Source organism: Apteryx mantelli, chromosome 25, assembly GCF_036417845.1.
Source record: "Apteryx mantelli isolate bAptMan1 chromosome 25, bAptMan1.hap1, whole genome shotgun sequence".
Classification (NCBI taxonomy): Eukaryota; Metazoa; Chordata; class Aves; order Apterygiformes; family Apterygidae; genus Apteryx; species Apteryx mantelli.
The window spans coordinates 10,915,768-10,925,744 of NC_090002.1; the positions used below are offsets into that span (position 1 = coordinate 10,915,768).

The following is a 9,977-nucleotide window of genomic DNA, read 5'->3' on the forward strand; positions in this document are numbered from 1 at the left end:
GGAGCGTCTATTTAACATCCACCGCATGTTTCAGAACTGTGCACATAATCCCATAGCATTTGCTTGCCAAAGTTGTAACCAGCTGGGTTTTTTCAGTATTTTCAAGCCTGGCGATACAAAGCTGGGCACCGAAATCTGTATGTACCCACATCTTTATGAGTGGTCTGAAGTGCGGTGAGCTCTGAAGCTCTGATAGACTTGCAGAAGAGTTAAGATTGCTCATCACTTGGAGTGCTTTGAAATGTTTTCCAGCATGAGGCATCTGCGTGGCTGCTTTCTCCTCCCGAAGGATGAATCTGAAAGGGCTGAGTGGGGAGGACAGCCTCTATTTAACCACGCTGGCGACAGCAATGTTGCGCCTTGCACAAGGGCAAAGTATTCCTCAGCCGGTAACTGGTGGCGTGGGCAGGGGCAGGGAGCCGCTGGCTCTGCTTTAGAGGCTCTGCGTTTTGGCGTGTTGGTCCCCACCGGTGCCTCTAGCAAGGGGACATGGTCACCGGGGTGCAGTGGCACAGCAGTGGGAGGGGGACGCGCAGGGTACCCCCCCCCCAGCACCTTCGCCAATGCCTTAGCCCCTCAGTTCCTCTGCAATTACTATTAATGTGTTAATTAAAATGTATTATTTACCTAAAATATGGCAGTTGTGGCTTATTCATTATTTATAATGTCTTTGAATGGCTAATTATCCTACAACCTGTACAGAGGTGTGGGGGTAGGTGCTTTTTCAAACACTTGAAAGGTCTGATTGCTGATTTTGTCCCGCAGTTGATTTATGTTTAAAAAGGCTAATGCTAAAATAGGCAAAGCATGCAAAAAAAAGGGGTAGGGACTACAGAAAAGCCAGTTAAATCTTTCATAACAAAAGTACACTAACTGCAAAAATAAATGCCGGAGGCCAATTACATATCCTTACTTCTTTGAAATTCTGAGATTTTACAATGACACAGAAAGAGTTGGAGCCCAGCAGTCTCTATCTTCCTTTCCTATTCTCTGACCTCCAAATAGTCTGCTTCTTGACCAAAAGAGCAAACTATGGGTTCCATCCTGCAAAGACTCTGCGGAGGCAGATTTCCGGGCACGTGCGCAGCTGGCTGCAGAAACCAGGCCTGTGCTTCATGGACCAAGCCCGCCTAGGCTTTGTATTGTATGTAGACCAGCGGTCCAAGGCTTTTACCCTCCTGCATATTTCAGCTTCTGTCAGCCACACCAGAGATGTCCTGAGCAGGGACCCTCAAGCTTCAGAGGTCTTACTCTGGAACCTGAACAGTGCCTTAATATAGATCCTGTCTGTAAAATAAGAGAGGATTTGGAGGTTGCAGGATGTTTTTTCTTTTTTTTTTTTTTGGTAAAGTACTACTTGGGGCCAGATTTTTAAGCATCAGAAGATGCAGACAGGCACCTAATGGAGTTTTCAGAAGTGCCTGACTCGCATTGATTTCATGCCTATCTACGCCTTTCAGGACTTAAACACATTTAAGAATCTGGCCTCAGGATCTCTGTTGCAGCATATTTTGGCAGGACTTTCATTTGAGACGTCGGGCCAAATCCTCAGCTAACATAAATCACTGACACAAGTGGAACTATGCTGATTTGCACCAGTCACAGACTTTAAATTAAAATTTAATTGAAAACTTAAGCTGTCATTAATTTTCAATGAATGGCTTTTGCAAGAATGCAGCCAGATCTCCACCAATTCAGTCTCATGTGCAGCCGTCTCTGACAAAGGAATAAAGAAACGCTTATTACAACAGCCATGTCTGGTGTATTCTGATCCTCTGCCTTACCTTTTCCTCAGTAACTCTCTGCTGGCACATTCTGTGTGATCCTTTGTATCAGGAGATCAGTTATTTCCATGCAAATCTCATTAGTTATCTTCATCCTTTTCTACAGTGCAATTGACTTTCTGGGACCTTGGCTGTTTCATGACTTCACCAGCTGTGGTTTCTATTATGCTGCATCTTCTATTAAATGTTGCCCTAGACATGAAAGTAAAAAGCAAGAATTTACTTTATATAGGTGTGTGTGTGTGTGTGTGTGCATAGACATGTATATACAGAGAGAGGCATAAGCACAGTTATATATGTATATACCAATATATATTGGTATGATTTCCTGACTTTTAAACTGAGGAGTAATCACATATTATAATATACCCATACACCAAACAATTACAGAATATTGAGCATCACTATTAATTGATTCTGATTTATAACGAGATTGACTTAAAAATTATGCTGTTGCATAAACCAGTTGCCAAACATAAAACAACAGTTAATAAATCTAAGGTCAACAACAAAGCACTCCTAAATATCCCCACCTGCTGATTCCAGGCATGGTCATTAAAAGCCTCAAAGACTAGTCGGGTTGCAGAAGCTTTGCAGAAATTTAGGCTGATTTGGACTGCAGAAAAGTAAGTTCTAGATTCAAAACCCTTTAGAGAACTTCTTGTGTTGAATCCATACCTGTAGTGAAAGTATGAAAAAAAAAAAAACTTTCTGTGATTCTTCTTCTAAAGTTTTACAAAATTGTTTCATCTGTCTCTGCACCTCTGTGTTTTTGCCCTATGAATCCAGCAAACTAGTTTGATAACAGGAGCAGTCATGGAAGCAGACATTTTTTTATGGATAGAGACAATTTGCAAATAATTACACATGCAGATAGTTTCATTGATTCTCAAGGGATTACTCTTCTGAGTAAAATTTACTTGCATAAGTAAGAAGATACAAGTCTAAGGAATAGGTTCATCCAGCAGGGAAAAGGGACACACCACATAATGTAAGTGGTTCCTATTTAAGACATAGGGGTTGAGCAACTAACCAATTGCATGCAAATTATAGAAAAGAATTAGTCATGCAAATAATTTAAAAAACGAAGACAGTGTTAGAGGAAATCACTGACTGCTAGCAGGCAGTCTCCAAAGAGGCAGGTTCAGGATTTGAATTATTTTTTGCCGGTTACCCCGTGGCTCAGCTCGGCTCGGCAAGGCCGTCCTGCCGGCAGCGTCCCTGCGAGCGCCGGTGTCGGAGGCTGGTGTCTGGCGCTTGGCACCCCTCTGCAGTGAAGCCATCTGGAGCAGAAAGCGACACAAAGTGCAGAATGATTGATGTAATGAATGATCTAATTTCCCGATCCGTTAATCCCAAATTAAAATCCTTGTGGTAAAATTTAGGTCTTTGCATAGCATGAAGCGCTTTTTTAAAGAAGAACCCTTCTTATAATGAACTGACTTCCATTAGCAGGGGCGGCCAACACGCAGTATCCTTCATTAAGCAGTAGCACTGCTTCTGCAAATGAAGAAAAATGCTTTAGATATAGTGCGTAACTCAGCTCAGGAGGAGAAGCACAGCAAAGGCTCCAAAGTTAAGATGACTTCAGATCAATGCAGTTCAGTGCAGCAGCAGCTCCCAGGAACTGCAGTGATGAGGCTTTAAAATCACACAGAGATAAATCTGTGCTGAAATTTTCATAGACAGGAAGTTATTTCTCACCCCCAAAGTCTGTGCGGGACTAACTTAATGTTAGTATAAACTTCAGAGAAAGACAGATGTCGAGAGGCATAGGTCACGGGGAAGAGCTCTGAGATGCGTGCCGTGACGGTAATTGGAGGAGGAGGAGGAGAGGGAGGCAGGCGGCTGGTCTGGATGAGAGATGCTCCAGACAGCAAAGGGGGCTGCACAGCGCCGGCAAGCTTGTCTGGGTGGATGGAGATGAGGACGCAGCTGGGATCTCTCCCAAACCTACCACCAAGGGGGCTCCAAGGGATATGAAGAGGGGAGGCTCCCATGTTTTATCGGCTTGTAAAATGTGCCAAATTATTTAATAATTAATAAACTGGCTTTGTAGAATTACAAGGCTCGTGTGAATTGAAAATGACTCCAGGACAGCCTCTCTTGTTCTCTTCTTTAATATGAGAGTTGTTGGAAGTGAATCTCTATCATAAGACTTCTCTCCGGTTGCCAAATTTAGATTTCTTTGGCCAAGTTCACTGTCGATTTCAATGTGTTTGTGTCTGGGAAGCTGTACGGGTACATTCACTTCCAGCAGGAATGTCTTGTCTAATTGCACTGTGATTTAACTCTCACCCTGCCTTGCACAGACAACTGCCTTCCTTCCTTCTTGCTCCCACCTCCCTTTTCCCACATTGATGCCTGATCTCTGCTTATCCTGTGCCAAGCTTTCCTTTTGCTACCACTAATCGGAAAGGCCTGCCTGTTTGAGCTGTTCTTCCATCCAGTGCATTGCAGTAATTTTTCTAAAGGCTTTTAAGTGTAATGTTGACCGTTTTCCATTAGCCGAGAGAAGGCAGGATCACCCACTGGGTGGGCGAATGGGGTGCAGGCCCGGGTACTGGAGATCTGCTCTCGGCTTTTCACAGTTCAGAAGAGGTTTATCGCAGACAAGATCTGTAGCAAGTCCAAATTCCCTCCTGCTGTTTCCATAGCTGGAAAATGCTGAAACGCAGGAAAGGAGCATGCCCTGCAGAGCTGTTCTTTGCTTCCACAATGATGGGAAGTGTCCGCAGGCCGCTGCGTCTCCACTGCTTCCCTGCGGTCATGGACACCCCGAGCAGGACAGCACCCAGTTTCGGGTGGGCTGAGCCGCTGCTGAGTCCCTCGATCACCTTGTGGCACCTTGATTCGTGCTGAACGCAGAGTAATCAAATGTGATGATACCTGTAGGCAGTGGCATGTCACAAATGGTTTAAATCACCTTTCTTTTGGATGCATTTTCACTGACTGACAAGATAGGGTCACTGAACTGACAACAGCAGTTTGAAACCAGAAAGCAACGGGATTTGACTGACCGAGCTCCTTTGGGACTATTTTGCTTTACCCCTGGATGCAGCAGGAATTCCAGCAGAATCATATGATCATCCCTATCAGCAAATGCATGAGGCTCCACTTGCTCCAAACAGCATATGCTCAAGCACGGTGATTACTTCTCTGTCTTGCAACTCAAGCTGGTTTTCCATACAATCCATTTTCCACTGGTACCCACTCCGGAAGACAGCTTTAGGATCTTCATCATCAGAGACAAAATCTGTGCTCCAGTATTTCTGAGAGAGATAAAACGCAGTTGTCTCTTTCTTTGATCATCTCAGAGGGACTGAACTGTGTTTATAAACTGTCACTCACTCCTCTGTGCTGCTTGGAAAATCCTGATAAAATGCCCAGGCGCGCTACCAGAGGGATGATGAATGTCGGAAGCTAAGAGCTTGACTGCTTTTAATGCAGGGGATGGATTACGACCTAGTAAATGAATGCTTATTTTTGAAACACAAAAATAGAAAAATAAAGGAGAAAATATGTGCATGTTCAAGAGCAGGGTACGAGCATTAGTTGCTCGTACAGCCTGGAAACTCCAGTCTAGATCCAAACTTCTTTGTAGGAGAACCACAAAATTTAACATGCAAGATCTTGAAGGCAAGGACAGCCTCAAAGAAGGGTCACGTTATACAGAAGGAGAAGCAAGGGGCCTAGACAACAACTTCCCCAGAAGGGATTCACAGCGGAGCCGGGAGCAGGTGACACCATTCCTGAGTCCTCGTGGAGCTCCCTAAAGCAGAGCTGTCCTGCCTCTCCCGTGCAGAACTGTGTACGTGCATGAGGCCGAGTAATGCACAGGAGGAAGGAAATTCCCATCCTAACCATCGCCTGCGAGGCTCTGAAACGGTCTCCTTGGGGATGGCCAGAGGGTGAAAGCGCCCGTGAGAAACGGCTCGAGGAGCTGCCAGGGGAGACCCTGTCCCCCCCCCCGGGAGACCCTGGCAGCATTTCATTCCTCTGCCGCTTTATCTCAGAGCCTGAAATCTTTTGTGCCACACAGGTCAGGTTTTCTTTTCCTCTTTTAAATTCATTGAAGGGCTTTAGCCGCATTTCTAGTGATCTGTCAGTTTTAATAAACAAAGCAAACCAATACGGGCAGGTGCCAACCACTCCTAAAGCCGATCACCTTCTTGACCAGCTGGCAGTTTGGAGTAATTGGGGGCAATGAACTTCAGTGCAGCAGTTCTCCTGATTTGTTAATTATTTGCTCGTGCAGTCGGCTGAAGCAGGCCAGCCGGGAGCAGGTCGCCCAGGTGGGATGCGGCTATGAAAGCTCCTCTGGGGCCCTGCGGTGCTTCTAGCAGCATCACCCTTCCCAGGGGGTGCAGAGGTTGGCCCCTGTCTGCCTCATTGCTTGCAATCAGCAATGCAAATCTGCTGGGACCCTCGGTGATGGAGCTGCAGAGGCTGGTGCTGTGGCCATCGCAGGAAGCTGCTGCAAGCGCTGACTCATTGCCTACAGGTGCTTCTCTGGGGTAAGTTTGTGTCTGAGGGGGCTGACGGGGGTGGAAAGGTTTTGGGTCACAGCCAAAGTCTCATTCTGGTGTCTGAAAAAGCAGTGAATATGCATCCTGTGAGCGCGGAGCGGGTGTTTAAGTGTGTTACCAAAGAGGACTGCAGAGGCAGCGACTGGGAGAAACAGGCCAGGGTGCAGTAAGATCCCATCTGTACTAACTCGCAACTGGAAGTGCCTTTTTTCTCAGAAGACTGGTGGCTTGTTTACTTCTTGATCAAAATGGCCCTTGAGTTTCTTGCTTACCTTTTGCAATACACTTGTAAATTGTAATTTAACATTTCTTCTGAATAATTTATGGAAAGTGCAAATTGCATTAAGCAGTAATTACCTATGTGTTAAAGAGTTGCATGAAAGAACACAGAACATAAAGTTTAAGCAAGATAGCAATTGCAGAAGCTGCATTTTAGAGCCTGTGTAGCCCTACTAGGGCCCAATAAATAGGGCTTCCTAGCCAATGGCACGTCATCATTCCTGACACTTGAGGAACAGAAAGCCAAAAGCTCCTCCAAAAGTCATTGTATTCTTGAAGCCCTGCGTGTCTGGGAGGGTGTCTTTAACTCAGTAATGAGGCAGGCAGGTTTGTAAAGACCCCGCGTAACAACGAGAGCTATGATAGTTGTGTTGGTAATGGTTTTGTGTTGATGTGGATCACTGGCTAAACTTTTGGGCCTTACATCCTTCTCATACTGCCCGTAAGAACGGGCTGACTGCTAAAGCGCTTCCCAAAACACCTCTGCTCCTCAGTGAGTTCAGTAATTATAAAAATGCCATCGTTGGGTCCATTATGGACCAGGCTGACGCCAGGCCCCTCGCAGGCAGAGGCAGCACATGTGTAGTCCAGGGCACTGATTTCCAGCTTGAAACCAATATTAACTTATAAAAGATCTCTCCGTTTCTGTAATTTTAGGCAGAAATTGATTAAACAGTCTGGAGAGAGAAAGAAAAACAGCGAATGGAATAGGCAGGGATTCGAGTAGACCATTTAGCCTCCGCTCTGGGAGAAGATCATCTATTCTTAGACAATCCCCAGTAGACACTTGCCTGGCTTATTCCTAAAACCCGGCAATGGCAGGGATCCCACCGCTTCCCCAAATATCTGGTTACTCTGCCAGATGCTCGGGCCGTTTTTGGCAACAGGTCTGGAGCCGGCTCTGGGAAAGGACAGAGGTGGCAGGAGCTCTGTCGAACTCTCCAGTAGCAGTGCCCTGCTCCGGCTTCCCGCCTGCAAAGACGCTGCCAAATGATGGTCGTTAGCGAGGAGACTTCTCCTCAGACTCCAAGTTCTTACCCAAACAATCCAGTTATATTTAAATTGCTTTAAAACCATTAGAAATAATCAATTCACATTAAAGATCTGCAATTCTCGGCAATCAATCTGCTTGTCTGCCTGCAAAGTCTTCTGGGTTTGAGGAAGTTCTCCCGAGTTGGCTTGTGGTGCGCAGGGCGAGATAGTCGGTGTCCCCCAGGGACGATGCTGGTTTCCGCGCTCGTCTGCGCAGTGAAGGGCGCTTGGTCTTGGGCTGGGGGCCCAGCGCTTGTCTGCAGCAGCCAAATATGCATGTAAATCTTGAACTTTCCTTTTGCTGTATCTCTTGTTTTGCATGGCTCACCTTGGGGAAAAAATTCCTTGAAAAGAAGAGAAAGTGAGGGGGGGAGAAACCCAAAACAGGGAAGGGAGGGAGCTGAAGTTGAAGGGGGAGCTGTTGGTCTCTGTATATTTGAGAGAGAAAAAGAGAGAGAGAACGGGTTTATCCATCCAGCAGGTAGGGATATGAGGGGGAAAAAAAATCAAATTGATCAAAAAATTAAATATTCATAGGACATTATTCATTAAGATTCATCTTGCCAAGTGGGTGAAATGAGGCAAGGGAAGAAATTAGCTTGCTTGAGAGTGTCAAAGTGATTATGTGATTAAATTGCAATTTATAATTTCTCCTTCAAAAATGTTACTCCTTGACTTGTGTTTCTGCCCCCTCTCTATTTTTCTTCGAATCTCCCGTTATGTGTGTACGATTGGTAAATGTGTAGGGCTTGTCTTAAATGAAAGCAGTCATTTGGCGCACTCGTGTGTGCGGATCCGTGTTCCCGATGCTCATCCTCTGCCAACTTTTCCAGGGGTGTATTTTTCTTAGCTGATACTAGCATGTCTCCTGGATGGCCTCTGCACAGATCCGTGGTCTCATTTACTCAGTTTCTGTGCTCATCTTTGCTGTGGTTGAAATGAAGCAAGTCCTCAGCTTTTTGTCCTATTACGTAGTGTAATCCAGCTGAATATACAAGGAGATTTGGTGCAAAGCAAACCAGTGTTTTGGTGCTGGCTTCTCTGATCCCTCTGCAGTTCAGTCCTTCGCATACCCAAATCTCGGCTCCTTAGCATGTTTCAGACTTATCTGACACAGGCAGCGCAAGCAGGGGAAAAACTTACTCCAAAAATCTCACTCTCATTTGAACAGCTCAACCTCATGTTTTTCTTGTCCCCTCTAACCTAGGAAGGGGAGCAGAGCTATTTCTTTTGCTGCCCGATAAAGATTTAGCAGCATATGTTGGCAGTTGAAAAAATACAATATTAATTCATGGCTTGTTTATGAACAGCGCAAGGCTTGCACAGGTTAATTAGTTGAGGCAGGCTTTTCTTCAAGTGGATGAGCAGGCATGGTTTTTATAGCTCTGTCGCCCAGTTTATTTGTTCATTTTCTGTTTTATTTGGAAATACACTCGTACTACAATAAATAAATCAACCATGACAAGGCTTATGTCTGCAGCAAACATTTAAGCCCTGCCAAGGTAGTAATCCCCAGCATACTTGCAGTTATCAGCCCTGGCAGGAGCTGGATATCTTCCCCATGCCGCGGGGCAGGTGGATGGTGTGATCGTGGAGCTGCGCCAAGCGGCGGTGCGGGCCGGGGCCGTGGCAAACGGCCGGGAGAGGAGCCTCCCGCGCCGGGAAACCTGCCCGTCTGCCAGCCGCTGCTGTGGGCTCGACCCCGTATGGGTGTTGTCAGCTTGAATGGCTCAGACAAACGCTAAATTTATGTCACTACTTTTTTTTTTTTTTCCTCTCTCCCTTTTCCTCATTACCTTCACATTACATCAGAACTCTTCCTCAGCAGAATAAACTCAAAACAGAAAGAGCTGCCCTGCTCTGATCAAACACTGTTAGTGGATAGAGGGGCTGCTTTGCTCGGAGGGGATGAAAGAGTTAACCATGGCTATTAAACAAAGTTCCCTGTTTGTGATGAAATTAAGCACTTCACTGTTCTTAGGGCAAACATCAGAACTGCGGCATAGCTGGAGCAGAGACGGGCACCGGTGTTGCAAGGGAAGCTGCAGAGAGGAGATCTTAAAAGGGAATTAGGAGAGGTTTTGAATAGGTTGTTTCCAGCAGACACAGTAGGGCTCTGAGTAGCTGCTTTCCTGACAAGAAACTGAGATGTGAAGTGGTATAAAATATTGAATATGTCTGAGATGCAAGGTTTTGGCAAGTCTCCAGATCTCACGTACTAAGGCTTCTCCAGAACCAGTCATTGGAGAATATTTGCTGGTCAAACATGACTCTCTCTCCCTAAATTCGGTGATATATGCCATCTCTGCAGCAAATGCTGGGCCGATGTTGGTGCATCTCAAATCCAATGCGA

General features: G+C 45.8%; 1 long non-coding RNA gene across 1 annotated transcript in view; it reads right to left on the reverse strand.

The window, feature by feature from the left end:
- LOC136994181 (uncharacterized) overlaps nt 1-2,389 on the reverse strand; it is a 54,881-nt gene extending 52,492 nt beyond the window's left edge. The window contains exons 1-2 of the long non-coding RNA XR_010886307.1: nt 2,318-2,389; nt 1,785-1,976 (exon numbers count right to left, since the gene is read on the reverse strand). This is a non-coding gene — a long non-coding RNA (uncharacterized lncRNA). The remainder of the gene's footprint in view (nt 1-1,784; nt 1,977-2,317) is intronic.
- Between the last annotated feature and the right edge of the window lie 7,588 nt (nt 2,390-9,977).